At 46.5% G+C, this 14,639-nt stretch overlaps 1 protein-coding gene across 4 annotated transcripts in view; it reads right to left on the reverse strand.

Moving 5' to 3' along the window:
- The window catches only part of sptssb (serine palmitoyltransferase, small subunit B), a 34,946-nt gene extending 20,533 nt beyond the window's left edge, over positions 1–14,413 (reverse strand). Inside the window, exon 1 of one of the 4 annotated variants that reach the window (XM_038817161.1) lies at positions 14,236–14,413. The gene's annotated coding sequence lies outside the window, so the exon portion shown is untranslated. Of the gene's footprint in view, positions 1–10,294; positions 10,521–14,235 lie in introns of those variants that run through there. The other 3 variants (XM_038817159.1, XM_038817158.1, XM_038817163.1) reach the window with 3 other exon arrangements.
- Positions 14,414–14,639: the final 226 nt, after the last annotated feature.

Genomic DNA, 14,639 nt, shown 5'->3' on the forward strand with positions numbered 1-14,639 from the left:
AAATGCACCAGTGGGCTGTGGCCTGTGAGATACCACACAGGTCCCCACTCGAACCCTGGAATGATCCCATGGCATAAAAGGTCAGGGCTGCAGTGGTCTTGACGGCCACCGGGAGCGGGTGTCCTCCTCCTCCACATGGTGCCAGGTCCGTGAGGATATGGCACAGGTGTTGCATCATCTGTTTGTTGAGGCGGAGCCTCCTACGGCACGTGCTGTCCGCCATTTGTTCAAACGACCAGCGACACCTGTACACCCTTGGCCGTTGCGGGACGCCTCCTCTGCGTCCCTCCCTAGCCTGATGGACGGCCGGTCCTCAGGGTGTGGGGCAGGGTCCGGCACATGGGCCGCTGCCTCGAGCATCTACAGATGTTGCTGCTGCCGCCTTCTTTGGTGTGGCGTAGTACCAGTATCACTAGGACAATTACAACAATCATCATCCTGGCTATAGCATTCAATATCTGTAAGGCATTGAGAGAGTGTGTTAGGCTGACAAACAGCGGTGGATCCCATCCCGGGACCCTCCATTCCCCCATTGATCCCTCCCATCACCCTACCCAGAATGCCCTGCCAAGACTCCAGGCCACAGCAGGCCCATCTCACTGGGCCTCAGACCCTGTACTCTGCATACCTGCTTACAACACCACCAAGACCGGGCACTGGTCCTCTCCCCTTGGCACTCACCCACCCTACAGAGACGTCCTCCGGAGCTGTGTCCCATTCCCTGGGTGTTCGGATGTTGGCTGCTGCGTGTGTGGTGTTGCCTCCCACAGTGTTCTGGCACAGTGGCCAGGCATCGTGGTCTGCTTGGGATGCTAGGCAATGACTCCCACATGCTACATGGCATGCCCACCCATCAGAATCCACTTGGGTTGTGTGAAATGCTCATTGAACCACGATTGTCAATTCCCTTGAGGCCTTCATCCGCGCAGCCAGAGGCCTTGGCAGTCGGTGGGGTTATGGACAGACGGGCGGGGACAAGTGCCTCGAATGGGTACACACAATCCAGGGGTTGGCATGGTGGTGCAGCAAGCAGTTGCCCCCCCTCGGTTGGCCCCCCCAGAGTACCCCCACCTTCCAATGGTAGCCCACCCCAGTGGACGGTCCGCCGCCCCATACGAGGCTGCCCCATCCTCTACCGAGTACAGGTGCAGCTAGCCCAGCGCCCCTGGGCTCTTTGCCTGTGAACAAAGATGGCTACTCGCCTCCTCATCTCTCCATAGCAGCCCTTTCATCAGGTTCACGTTTTAGAAATCGGCGGCAGTGTGAGCACTGGGAGGCCGCTGAATGACGGGAGGCCATTGGATATAGGGTCACTCTCGTTAATTGTATGGAAATGGGGCTTACGTGATGACAGTTGGTTTCTCGCCAAGCTATGGCGAGATTCCGATTCTGCCTCGGGAGTGGGACGGTTGCATCGCAAACTGTTTGGCGCCTAGAACGGTTCCTGCTTTTAGCCTCTCCCGCTATTCACCGGCCGCGTTACGCTTGAGTGCGAGTGTAATGAGGCCGGAAGATCACGGCCTATGTTTCTCAGCGGTTCCTTCAGTACCCTTGGGAGGTCAAAAGGGTCCTCGGCTGGAAACTTTAGGTAATCCTGTATTAAACTAAGTGCTGCAATTAAATAAAAATTCTATTGGATTGTTCAACATGTAATAATTGTATATTTAGGAAATGCTGCTGGCCAAGATAAGTAGGATGATGGTGTACCAAGTTTCCACATCATAAAATCATAGAATTTACTGTGCAGAAGGAGGCCATTCGGCCCATCGAATCTGCATCGGCCCTTACAAAGAGCACCCTACTGAAGCCCACGTATCTACCCTATCCCCGTAACCCCAGTAACCCCCACTTAACATTTTTCGGACACTAAGGGCAATTTAGCATGGCCAATCCACCTAATCCACACATCTTTGGACTGTGGGAGGAAACCAGAGCACCCGGAGGAAACCCACGCAGACACGGGAAGAACGTGCAGACTCCGCACAGACAGTGACCCAGCCAGGAATCGAACCTGTGACCCTGGAGCTGTGAAGCAACTGTGCTAACCACTATGCTAGTGTGCTGCATCCTTACAGGACAATGAAGCAATGAGAGAAAGAGATCAGAAGAGAATGCATCTTCCTGTGGTCAGGATGACAACTATGTTGTAAGTTATCCAATTTTCCCCGCAGCACCAATTCACAAACTAAACCCCCAACCGGAAGGCGCAATGATTTTATGAGTAAGCTGCACTATTCATTCCAATTTGGATTGAGTTCCAATACAAATGGGGCATCCAGAATAATCCATGAGTGATCCAACAATTTTGGCTCAGTTAATATACGTCAAACTGTGCATTCCACATCTTGTCAAACGAAGACAACATTTTCCGGAATGAACTTTGTCCTCCTGAAACAGTTGCCAATGTCTCCAGCGGTCATATAATACCCATAGCTATCTTTTATCACAGTAAGAAGTCTTACAACACCAGGTTAAAGTCCAACAGGTTTGTTTCAAACACGAGCTTTCGGAGCACTGCTCCTTCCTCAGGTGAACTCAACATTCACCTGAGGAAGGAGCAGTGCTCCGAAAGCTCATGTTTGAAACAAACCTGTTGGACTTTAACCTGGTGTTGTAAGACTTCTTAGTGTGCTCACCCCAGTCCAACGCCGGCATCTCCACATCATATCTTTTATCTGGCATCATTCACTCCTCTGCTCACTCTCTGTAACTGATCACACCTCGTTCAGCATCTAAATGCTTTACTTCTCAACTGATAGAGTGTCCATCTTCCTTTAAGATTCAGTTATTTCCTTATAGAGTAACGCCTGCTCACTTTGCAGTGCTGGTCTGTGAGCAGATAGAATAATTGCCCGTATGTCTCCTGAGAGCCGAAAGCAAATTGAAATTGAACATCTCGGCTTCTGCAGCTTTGCTCAATGTTGTCATTTCGGATCCCAGTCCAAAAACTTGAGACCTTGACAGATGCATCTCAAAACTTATGAGTAACTAATCAACCACAAATGTACTTCTAGCTCCTCTTTGCAGACTTAGTGCAGTATTTGCAAATAGTAGAATGAACAGGAGGCTCTTTAACATCAAAACTTAGAAAGGAGGTAAGCGCATACGATTCAAGAATTCAAATTTGAAGGTAGCTCTTTAGCAGTGAGCGCAAAGCTAAAACCATGCAAAGCAGCTTTCTCCTGTCGAGATCACACTTAATTCCAATAGTCTGCCTTCAGGCTAAATAATATTGGACAATATCTGACTCTGCCATCCAACCTGATCTGTAGCCAAACAATATGTTGCAGGTGTGGCACATAAAATATTTCCATTAAAATGCAGAACACGTACACACACACACCCACAAAGTCCGCTTTGCATGTTTCCATAAAGTATGTGGTGATTGGGTGTGTGACTAGCTGCTGTGAGCCACAGGAATTACAATAAAAATGATTGTTTGCCCAATAGCTATTGTTGAAATAAGTGCAGTCTGTCCTAACACAAACATATGTAATCTCCGATATAGGTGGCAATAATAAAGGCTTGAGCAGTGATTCTTCAATAAAGCGAGGTTGGCAGACAGTTTTGTGACAGCAGTTTTTCGATCTGGTTCCTCATTAAAAACAGAAGTGAGTCTTCCATAAACCATCCTATTTTCAGAAAGGTTTCAAAATGACTGAATCCTAATGTGTGAGAAAGTGTCATTTGTAGTACACAAGTGCCAGGCAACCACCATTTATTAAAATATCATTTACAGGATGTGGGCGTCGCTGGGTTGGACAGCATTTATTGCCCATCGCTAGTTGCCCTTCAGAAGGTGGTGATGAGCTGCCTTCTTGAACCGCTGCAGTCCTTGAGGTGTAGGTACACCCACCATGCTGTTATGGAGGGAGTTCCAGGATTTTGACCCAGCAACAGTGAAGGAACGGCGATATATTTCCAAGTCAGCGTGGTGAGTGACTTGGAGGGGAACCTCCAGGTGGTGGGGTTCCCAGGTAGCTGTTGCTCCTGTCCTTCTAGATGTTAGAGGCCATGGGTTTGGAAGGCGCTATCTAAGGAACCTTACTGCAGTGCATCTTGTATATGATACACAAGGCTGCTACTTTTCTTTGGCGGTGGAGGGTTTGAATGTTTGTGGAAGGGAGAGCAATTAAGCGGGCTGCTTTATCCTGGAAGTAGTTGAGCTTCTTGAGTGTTGTTAGAGATGCACTCATCCAGGCAAGTGGAGGAGTATTTGATTACACTCCTGACTTGTGCCTTGTAGATGGTGGGTCAGGAGGTGAGTTATTCACTGTAGGATTCTTAGTCTTTGACCTGCCCTGGTAGCCACAGTATTAATATGGCTAGTTCAGTTCAGTTTCTGATCAATGGTAACCCCCAGGATGTTGACTGTGGTTTATATAGCGATGGTTATGCCATTGAATGTCAAGGGGCGGTGGTTAGATCCTCTCTTGTAGGAGATGGTCATTGCCTGACACTTGTGTGGCATGAATGTAACTTGCCACTTGTCAGCCCAAGCCTGGATATTGTCCAGATCTTGCTGCATTTGGGCATGGACTGCTTCATTATCTGAGGAGTTATGAATGGTGCTGAACATTGTGCAGTCATCCGTAAAAACATCCCCAATTCTGGCCTTATGATGGAAGGGAGGCCATTAATGAAGCAGCTGAAGGTGATTGGTCTAGGACACTACCCTGAGGAACTCCATTTCCAATAAGAGAGTGTCTCAGCATCTTCCTTTGACATTCAATGGCATGAGCCCCAACATCAACATCTTGGGATTACCATTAGCTAGAAACTTAAGGACCAACAACATAAATACTATGGTTACAACCCCATCAGGTCAGATGTTGAGTATCCTATGATGAGTCACTCACCCCCTGACTCCCTTGGTGCTCTCCACCACCTGCAAGGCACCAGTCAGGAATGTGCTGGAACACTCTCCACTTGCCTGGATGAGGGCAGATCTAACAACATGGAAGAAACTCAACGTCATCCAGGACAAAGCAGCCAGGTTTGTCAGCACCCCATGCACTGCCTTAAATATTCACTCATTCCACCACCCTTGTCCAGTGGTAACAGTCTATACCCTCTACAAGCTGCACTGCAGCAAATCAAGGGTCTTTAGATAGCAGTTTCCAAACCTGTGACCTCTACCATTTAAAACGAAAAGGCAAAAGGTAAATGGGAGCATCACCATCTGCATGTTCCTCTCTGAAGCCACACACCATCCTGACTTGGAACTATATTGTTGTTCCCTTATGTCACTGGATCATCAGAGCACGATGAAAGGTAGTTGATCTGAATTGTTGAGCTACAATTTTCCCTCCACTTCTTCCCGACTTTGCAGTCCCAAATCCATCACTGCTTCTCAGTCCGACAAAATTTTCATCTTTGTGAGGTATGGACGGGGATTTTTCAGGTCTACTTCATCCCTAGGATGCCTGAGGCAGCGACAGAGGTGGGCAGTTACCGAGGTAGGCTGGCTATAAGTTTCACCTTGGTTCTCTGTCTGTCAACTTAGCTCTCACCACTTATCCCACCCTCAACCCCCATAGAAAATAGATAATTCCATTATAATCTAATAAAACTGTCAATCACACAAATTTCTTATTTCCCTTGGACAACTGTGTAAATATTACCCTGTTGTGTTCAGACCTTTAATGATTTTTGAAATTCAGCCAAGCATTCACAATGACCCTAGTATTGTCAAAAAACACAATTGGAGCTCAATATAATCTATCCTTTTGAAACTGAAGGAACAATTGGCTAGCTTTTTCTTCTGAACCACAGCTGTGGCATGTCATTCAAAAGAGTCCAGGAGCAGAAGATGAATTCTCTTTAACTTTCTGTAGTCTAGAATTTCAAATCATTGACAGTTCTCTGATGCAATTTTCAATAATTTGATTGCAGAAGAATACTTTCTACATTGTGAAAAGTACTCCTAGCCATCTCAACACATATGCAACAGTGGTAAATGTATAGCCAACTTACCGTCTTACTATATATCCCAAGGATCAATCACTGCATTAAAACACAGATTTAACTTAAGATAGTATCTAATAATGGCAATTGCAGTTGTCAAGGCCTTTTAAACATACTTCAGAGAATCCCCAACTTCTCAGCACCTTTCCCAATGATTATGAACTGACTTACCTTGCAGATTCCCACAGACTTCAAAATCCTTCCTCTTGTGACTAAAATACTTTGGGGCTTTAAATTCAAATTTCCCTTCGGCATTTATAATTATGATCCCGGCGTTACAGGATGTGCGTGTGGGTTCATGACCCAACACTTTTCCCATGCAGGGGCAGATGACGTGGACCAGGAATGGAAGGGGAATTTTGAAATTGAAGCCGCATGGGACATGTGCATGGGGGAAAATCAAATCCATTAGCTCTGCTCCTCTCTCTGCAAGTGCTGCCTGACCTGCTGAGTATTTCCACCAGTGTCACATATAGAAGTGTATTTGTCAAGATGTGCTGTACTTCTATTAAAATATAATGGTACAAATTTTTGGGAAGACCTAAGTTTTACATTGGAAAGCTTGACAAATAAATTTATGAAGATACTAAACAGCAATTTAATGAGTATTTTTCTTTTATAATATTTATGAAAGTATGTACTTTATTTTGTAACATTTTTGGCATGGATACAACTGCAATTGTTCCACTGTAATAATGTAGCATTATTGATACACAGCTCCTCCACAACAAAATTAAACACTACCAACACATGATGTTCATCTGTGTAAATAGTGCATAATCAAGAAAAGACACACTAAAGGAACCTGCAGCAACTCACCAAGACTCCTTCGACAGCATCTTCTAAAGCTGTGACCTCTACCACCTACAAACACTGATTGGTGGGTGATGTGAATTTGGCATGAGCCATCTTGCTGGTTAACTCTTCTCGTTTAGGTATTGGATAGTGTTCCCTCATGATGTTACGGTTAAAATCTTAGGGGTCGAAACAGATTCGAAGTTCCCCTGATGGCTTCTTGACGCAAACCATGGAGCTAACCCAGTCCTTGGGTTCCGTGACCTTTGAAATAACGCCCTGGTACTGGAGGTCTTGCAGCTGCTGCTTGAGATGGTCCTTGAGGGGTGCCGGCACCAGATGTGGTGCGTGAACCAGGGGTGGCGTTTGGCTTCAGTAGGATTTTATATCGGTATGGGAGTATGCCCATACCTTCAAACACGCTATGGTATTGCGCTATGATGACATCGAGTTGAGCCTGGAAGTTATCATCTGGTGAGGCTGTTGCCTGTGCGGACGACATGGTGTGAACCCGCTGCAATAGGTTCAGGAGTTTGCAGGCCCGAGCACCGAGCAAGGAAGCTCTGTTGGTTCCTACAATTTCAAATCGCAGCGTCGCTTTTAATGACCTATTGGACACCGCAAGCTGGCATGAGCCCTGGCAGCAATGGCATTGCCATTGTAGTCGAGGAGCTGGCAGGCCGGTGGAAGATGGCTTGGTCTGACGCGGATGGTGTCGAGGTCAGATTTTGGAATGAGGTTTGCTGAAGCGCCGGTGTCCAGCTTGAAACGGATGCGAGCTTTGTTAACTGTAAGGATAGCACACCACTCGTCGTCCAGATCAATGCTCAGGATTGGGAGGTGTTTCACCATCGTTGAGAGAGGCAGCGCATGCTTAGTGATGATGCCCACCCGGAATGGGGATTTGAGGCACTCAGCGTCGGGATCTGGTGGGCTGAAGGGGTCGGAGTCTGTCACGGGCTGCTGTACCGATCGGATGCTCCTGCGCTGTGGCTGGGATCGCTGTGTGCTGGGCAGTGGAGCAGACCTGCAAACGGCTGCGTAGTGGCCAAGCTTGCCACACTGGAGACAGCGTCGTGATTTTGCCGGACCTTGCCTCTTTAAATGGGCGGAGCCACAATTTGAACACATCATGACGCCGACGTCAGGACGTTCTGTGCGCCAACGTGCATGCGTAGTGCGGTTGAATGACGTGCGCACCTGCGCAGCTGGATGTCGGTCTTGCAGTCCCCTCGGTCATGGCGCGCATGCGCTGGAGCCCGGGAAAAGCGTGCAAAGTGGCCACTCTCATCAAGACTCAGGCCCTGCATTTGTTTGATGGCCTGCACTCGTTCTGCCTCGTGGGAGTTTAGTCTTGCTGTTTCTGCTACCCTGATGTGGGAGTACCAGTTGTCAGCATGCTCGTGGAGAACGCACGTTTCGATGGCGATGGTAAGGGTGAGCTGCTTAACTTTCAGGAGCTGCTGTTGAAGGGAATCAGAGTGGACCCCGAAAACGATCTGATCCTGGATCATGGAATCAGTTGTCGAGTCATAGTTGCATGACTGCGCGAGGATGCAGAGACGGTTTAAAAATGACTGAAAAGGTTCATCCTTACCCTGAAGTCTCTGCTGGAAAACGTACCGTTCAAAGCTCTCATTGACCTCAGTGTCGCAGTGGCTGTCGAACTTCAGCAGGACTGTTTTAAACTTCGTCTTGTCTTCGCCTTCAGCAAATGTGAGGGAGTTGTAGATGTGGATAGCGTGGTCCCCGGCTGTAGAAAGGAAGAGCGCGATCTTCCTGGCATCTGATGCGGCCTCGAGGTCGGTGGCTTCAAGGTAGAGTTGGAACTTCTGTTTGAAAATCTTCCAGTTTGCACCGAGGTTGCCGGCGATGCGGAGCTGCGGAGGAAGGCGGACGCTGTCCATGTTACCGGATGGCTGATCGCGGGTCAAAGGCAGATTATCTCAAGGTAGGTCCATCAAACTTCAGCATTACTCACTGGTACCATGATGTGTTGGGCAAGCTGGGTCTATGTGGACTGTGTTTGATGCAGTGTAGAGAGAGACAGGCTTCCAACACTTGAACAGATGCAACACGATTTTATTGAACAACTAACTATAATACATGCTTAACTGTGGGTTGACACTATGCTGACTTGACTGGAGACCTGAGGCTAACCTGACCAGACTAACTGACTACCACATGATGCTTGTTCTAGCTGCTGCTCATGAGCTCTGACTGTCTCAGAGGCTGGATCCCAAGAGAGCGGGAAAACTGGTGCCCTCTGGCTTTATAGTGGTCGTGTCCTGTCTGGTGATTGGCTGCTGTATTCTGTATGCTCACTGGTCATCCTGTGTGTCAATCACTGCCTGTCTGCACACCATCATATACTTGATGTATATTATGACAGTGGGGACTTGCAAGTGCATGGGAACACTGCCATTTAAGATCCAGAACACAAATCACACAAGATACAGATGGCTGCATGTTATGGGTCAGTCCGCAGCTGGTAATAAACACTTACTGTTGAACTATATCAGACGCAGAACCACTTCATGACCTGGCGACAGTGAAAGATGGAACCCAAAATCCTGAAAGCATTACTAAGTAAAGAGCAGCATTCTGACCTGACGGAAAGCACCTGAAGCGAAGGCACAGAGTGAGATCACCAGAGAAAAGCTTCAAAGCAGGATTGGAAGCTGAAGGCAGAAATAAAACTCGACACTGCAACAAAATGTTCCATTGACCATGGAAGTCCAACTTCAATAACTAAAGACTGCAGAGTCAGAAGGCCTAGCGGGGTGAACTAAACAAAACTTAAGTTCTTGGCCAGACTGAGATTAAAAAAGACTTTCAGTCAGCAAGCAGTCAGAATTGCCATTTTAAGAAGTACTGGGAGTCCCGAATAGGCGTCTGACCACATGGGGGCTGAGCCCACTCCAAACGAATTTAATTAAAAAAAAATTGAATTGCAGTATTGGGCGGCAAGGTGGCACAGTGGCTAGCACTGTAACATCACAGCATCAGGGACCCAGGTTTGATTCTGACCTCGGGTGACCGTGTGCAGTTTGTACTTTCTCCCCGTGTCTGCATGGGTTTCCTCTGGGTGCTCCGGTTTCCTCCCGCAGTCCAAAGATGTGCAAGTTAGGTGAACTGGCTAATATTGCCCAAAGATCAGGCAGGGTTACGGGGTTAGGACTGGGGGGATTAGGCCTAGGTAGGGTGAGGCCCGGTGCAGACTCGATGGGCCGGATGGCCTCCTTCTGCACTGTCGGGATTCTATGACTCTAAGCTCCGCCCAAAACGGGGAATTAATGATTAATAACCATAAGAATACTTAGATACTATGGGGAAGACTCAGAAAGGTGAATCCACAGAGTCGCTGCAGAAAAGTTAACAGAGCAATCATGACCGCCATTACTGACAAGCACGGGAAACCTCAATGAGAAGAAGTGTATGGGCAGCACCATCTTTGATTTCCTTATGCATTTAAGTCTGTACATCCTTTTAATTTTAAATGATCATGGATCAAAAATCCACCTTCACTGACCAGCTTGGACTCATCCAAGGCCCAGACCAGTCAAAACATGGGGGATACTGGAGGAAAACATTCTTTATTTTCATAATTGCTTCAGTAATTTCGTAATTACTCTTTGCAAAGCTGGCTTGTTCAGTTTCTTTGGTGATGTCAGAAGCTCCTTGCTGGCTAGACCAGCCAACCAGTCAGGTGGTTACCACCACACCTCCAGTGGAAGACAGCCAAGAGATGAGCCAGCAACAAGAAGAGCCTCAACTTCTGGCTTTGGTAAGATATCTAAAGACACAATGTCACAGACATTACGACTTCCAGGCAGTACATCCATTAGTCAGACACTGCTGAAATAGAGAAGCAGCCATCAACTGACTGCAGCATATTTCACTGAGGCAAGGAAGCAATTCAATGAGAACATCATTGTACAGAAAGGGAAACACAGTGGCACAGTGGTTAGCACTGCTGCATCACAGCGTCAGGGACCCAATTTCAATTTCAGCCTTGGGTGACTGTTTGGAGTTTGCACTTTCTCCCCGTGTCAGTATGGGTATCCTCCGGGGGCTCCGGTTTCCTCCCACAGTCCAAAGATAATATAATACAGAACATAGAACATACAGTGCAGAAGGAGGCCATTCAGCCCATCGAGTTTGCACCGACCCACTTAAACCCTCACTTCCACCCTATCCTCGTAACCCAATAATCCCTCCTAACCTTTTCTTGGTCAATAAGGGCAATTTATCATGGCCAATCCACCTAACCTGCACGTCTTTGGACTGTGGGAGGAAACCAGAGCACCCGGAGGAAACCCATGCAGACACAGGGAGAACGTGCAGACTCCGTACAAACAGTGACCCAGTGGGGAATCAAACCTGGGACCCTGGCACTGTGAAGCCACAGTGCTATCCATTTGTGCTTCTGTGCTGCCCATATAATAGTCTTTATTGTCACAAGTAGGCTTACATTAACACTGCAATGAAGTCACTGTGAAAAGCCCCTAGTCGCCACATTCCAGCACCTTTTCGGGTACACAGAGGGAGAATTCAAAATGAACAAATGACCTAACAGCACATCTTTTGGGACTTGTGGGAGGAAACCGGAGCTCCCAGAGGAAACCCACGCAGACACGGGGAGAACGTGCAGACTCCACACAGACAGTGACCCAAGCCTGGAATCGAACCTGGGACCCTGAAGCTGTGAAGGAATGGTGCTAACCACTGTGCTACTGTTCATATGCAGGTTAGGTGGGATTATGGGGATAGGGCGGGGGTGTGGCTATGTAGGGTGCTCTTTCAGAGGGTCGGTGCAGACCTGATGGGCTGATTGGCCTCCTTCTGCACTGTAGGGGTTCTATGATAATTCCATGATAGAATGGAAGCCTACTTGTGACAGATGTTACAGGGGCCTCACGGTAGCATGGTGGTTAGCATCAATGCTTCACAGCTCCAGGGTCCCAGGTTCGATTCCCGGCTGGGTCACTGTCTGTGTGGAGTCTGCACGTCCTCCCCGTGTGTGCGTGGGTTTCCTCCGGGTGCTCCGGTTTCCTCCCACAGTCCAAAGATGTGCGGGTTAGGTGGATTGGCCATGCTAAATTGCCCGTAGTGTAAGGTTAATGGGGGGGATTGTTGGGATATGGGTATATGGTTACGTGGGTTTAAGTAGGGTGATCATTGTTCGGCACAACATCGAGGGCCGAAGGGCCTGTTCTGTGCTGTACTGTTCTATGTTCTATGTTCTATGAAAGTGAAACTGCAAGATGAGCCTGTTGAAAAGTTGCACCCACACAATAGGCAGAGACATCATCCACTCCAACCAACGTCACAGAGAACTGCAGATAGAAGGAAGAACAGAGCAAACGCTTTAGATGAGCCACAGGTTTGCTCTCCCCATAAGGAGCGGGATAAACCAATGACCATCTATCACACCAGGTAGGGAATTAAAAAGGAGTAGTCAATCCAAAGAATGGAAAAAGGGAATTAAGGACAACCAAGAAAACTTTAGAATGACCACATCCAAAATTACCAATGAGTCATGGTTTTTCCAATCCAACAGAGTTTACCAATCCTCTAAGATCTGGAAGAGTTCTAAAGCCTCTGGGCTACCTGAACCTGTAAACAGAGAGTTTGGATGTGGGGAGAAGAGGTGGAAGAAGTAATGTAGGGTAAACAGGAAACAGTGAACAATGTAAACAAGTTGGATAAAGGTTTGGGGGGAGGTGTAGTATAATTGCCTGGCATAGAAAGGGTTAAAATATGACTGAGCGCAGTCCTGCCCACACTGTAATGTAAAGGAACTCATGACCTAAGTCTTGAGGCAGTCTTGAACTGGACAGAAATGTGTGTTGAGGCTAGCATGGAGACAGCTCTTAGCTTCAACCTTATTCTGTATATATGTATATAGTTACAAGCAGTTAATCAACGCTCATTCATGAAAACCTCTTTCTGAGACCTATTGAACTACATGCAACATGCTACAACAATACAGAGGCGGCAGAAGATATTGTATGGGGTATTTCATTAAAATTCCTCGGTCTTTGCTCATATCTCTGACCTCATCCAGCTCTACAACCAACGTTCCCTTTAAAATGTATTGTTCTGGGTGGCTAATATTTTCAGTATGATATTGTCTAAATGTTTTTATGTGTTCCAAGATTTCCTCCAAGATATCGATGCTCCTTCAATTGTGGCCTATTTCATATTCCTGATTTCTACTGCCCATCATTGATAATCGTGGCTTCAGCTAACCTGACACCACCTAACCTGCACACCTTTGGACTGTGGGAGGAAACCGAAGCACCCGAAGGAAATCCGTGCAGACACGGGGATAAAGTGCAAATTCCACACAGACAGTCACCTAGGCTGGAATTGAACCCGAGTCCTTGGTGCTGTGAGGCAGCAGTGCTAACTACTGTGCCACCATGCCGCAAGACCACTGTGCCACCCTGCTGCCCTGCACGGGCGTATTCTGCATAATATTCTTCATTTAATTCTGCATATTATTCTTCACATACATGCTTTACAAAATATTCATAACTCATGCTTGAAACATATTCCACTTTGCAGCCAGATCTGAGACAGGACTGATTATTTCAGAAATATTTGGCACCACTTGGAATCTGTCTTGTGCAGTAGGTGGTTGCCCTCCCCTACTAAAAATCAGTGTTTGGCTATAATAAAGGTTACCTGTGCAAGGCTTAATTGATAAACTAGAATTCTCTCAAATGGTTAAAACTGAACACCCAACTGTTTTACAACATTCTTATTAACATGAAAGGATCACTACTGCAGGTGCATCCTCACAGCCAGTTTGTCTATTGTAGTATTTTTGTTTGTAACTCATTACACGATAGAAGCACACATTTCTCCCAAAACACTCTTGTATATTCTCCACTTCTGACTATCTGTGAAAGAAAAGTAGCTGGCTTTGTAAAAGTGACCCATAACCAAATCCAGTCATAAGACATTTTAAACAAAGCCAATTGCAGTATTTAGTCGTTCTTTCAGGTCAAAGTTGCAGGCATTATTCATTCTCTTGTTACCTTTTCAGGTGCATTTCACTACAGTTTCAAAAATCAGCTTCACTTTACTGCTAAGATGTGCCAGCAGCTAAAGAAATTGCTACTTGCCTGAACATATACGTAATTGCCTTCAATCCGCTGATAGTACCATGCAGCTTGGCTAGTCAGCCTTGGAACAAATTGAAACTATATTATCAGGATTGGTTTAGTTGTTAGTATCGATTTGAGTTACAGCAAATTTGAACAGTGACTAGAAAAAGAAATGTTGACCTAACAGACAAAGTAAGGTTTTGTTAAAGGAAAAGAAACTTCATACCAGATTTTGAATTGAAAACTAGAAAGACAGGTCCTGCCACATATTTGCACGAGAAATATCTATTAACCTACCACCCAGTTTTAACACAGTTTTCAGTCAGAATCTAAGCAGCAAAAATAAAAGTCTCACCTTTCCAAAATGTGCGATATTTAATAAAACTGTTGCTGCTTCTGTGTGGGAGAGGCACAAATGTGTGAAGTTGGTTTATCTAACGTGAAACAGGTCCTGCGACTGTTGGGCATTTGTCTTTGCCACACCTGCCACCATTTACGATTGTGAACAATTGAAATGATTGACTAATAAAAACTCGAGTTACTGATAACCAGCAGTAATGCGTTTAACGCGTCTCCTTGGAGAAGTAGGCACCTCCCTAATTCCCCAGGATTGCACTGAATGGGTCTATAACAAATCACGATTAGATGTTATGGTAGGGATTAATACCGTCACAGCAAGGTGGCTAGATAACTCTGACAGTTGTTTGTATTCAATAGGTCTCTCACACCAGCCACAACCACAGATTGATACATGCAATG

Source organism: Scyliorhinus canicula, chromosome 13 (assembly GCF_902713615.1).
Source record: "Scyliorhinus canicula chromosome 13, sScyCan1.1, whole genome shotgun sequence".
In the NCBI taxonomy this organism is placed as follows: Eukaryota; Metazoa; Chordata; class Chondrichthyes; order Carcharhiniformes; family Scyliorhinidae; genus Scyliorhinus; species Scyliorhinus canicula.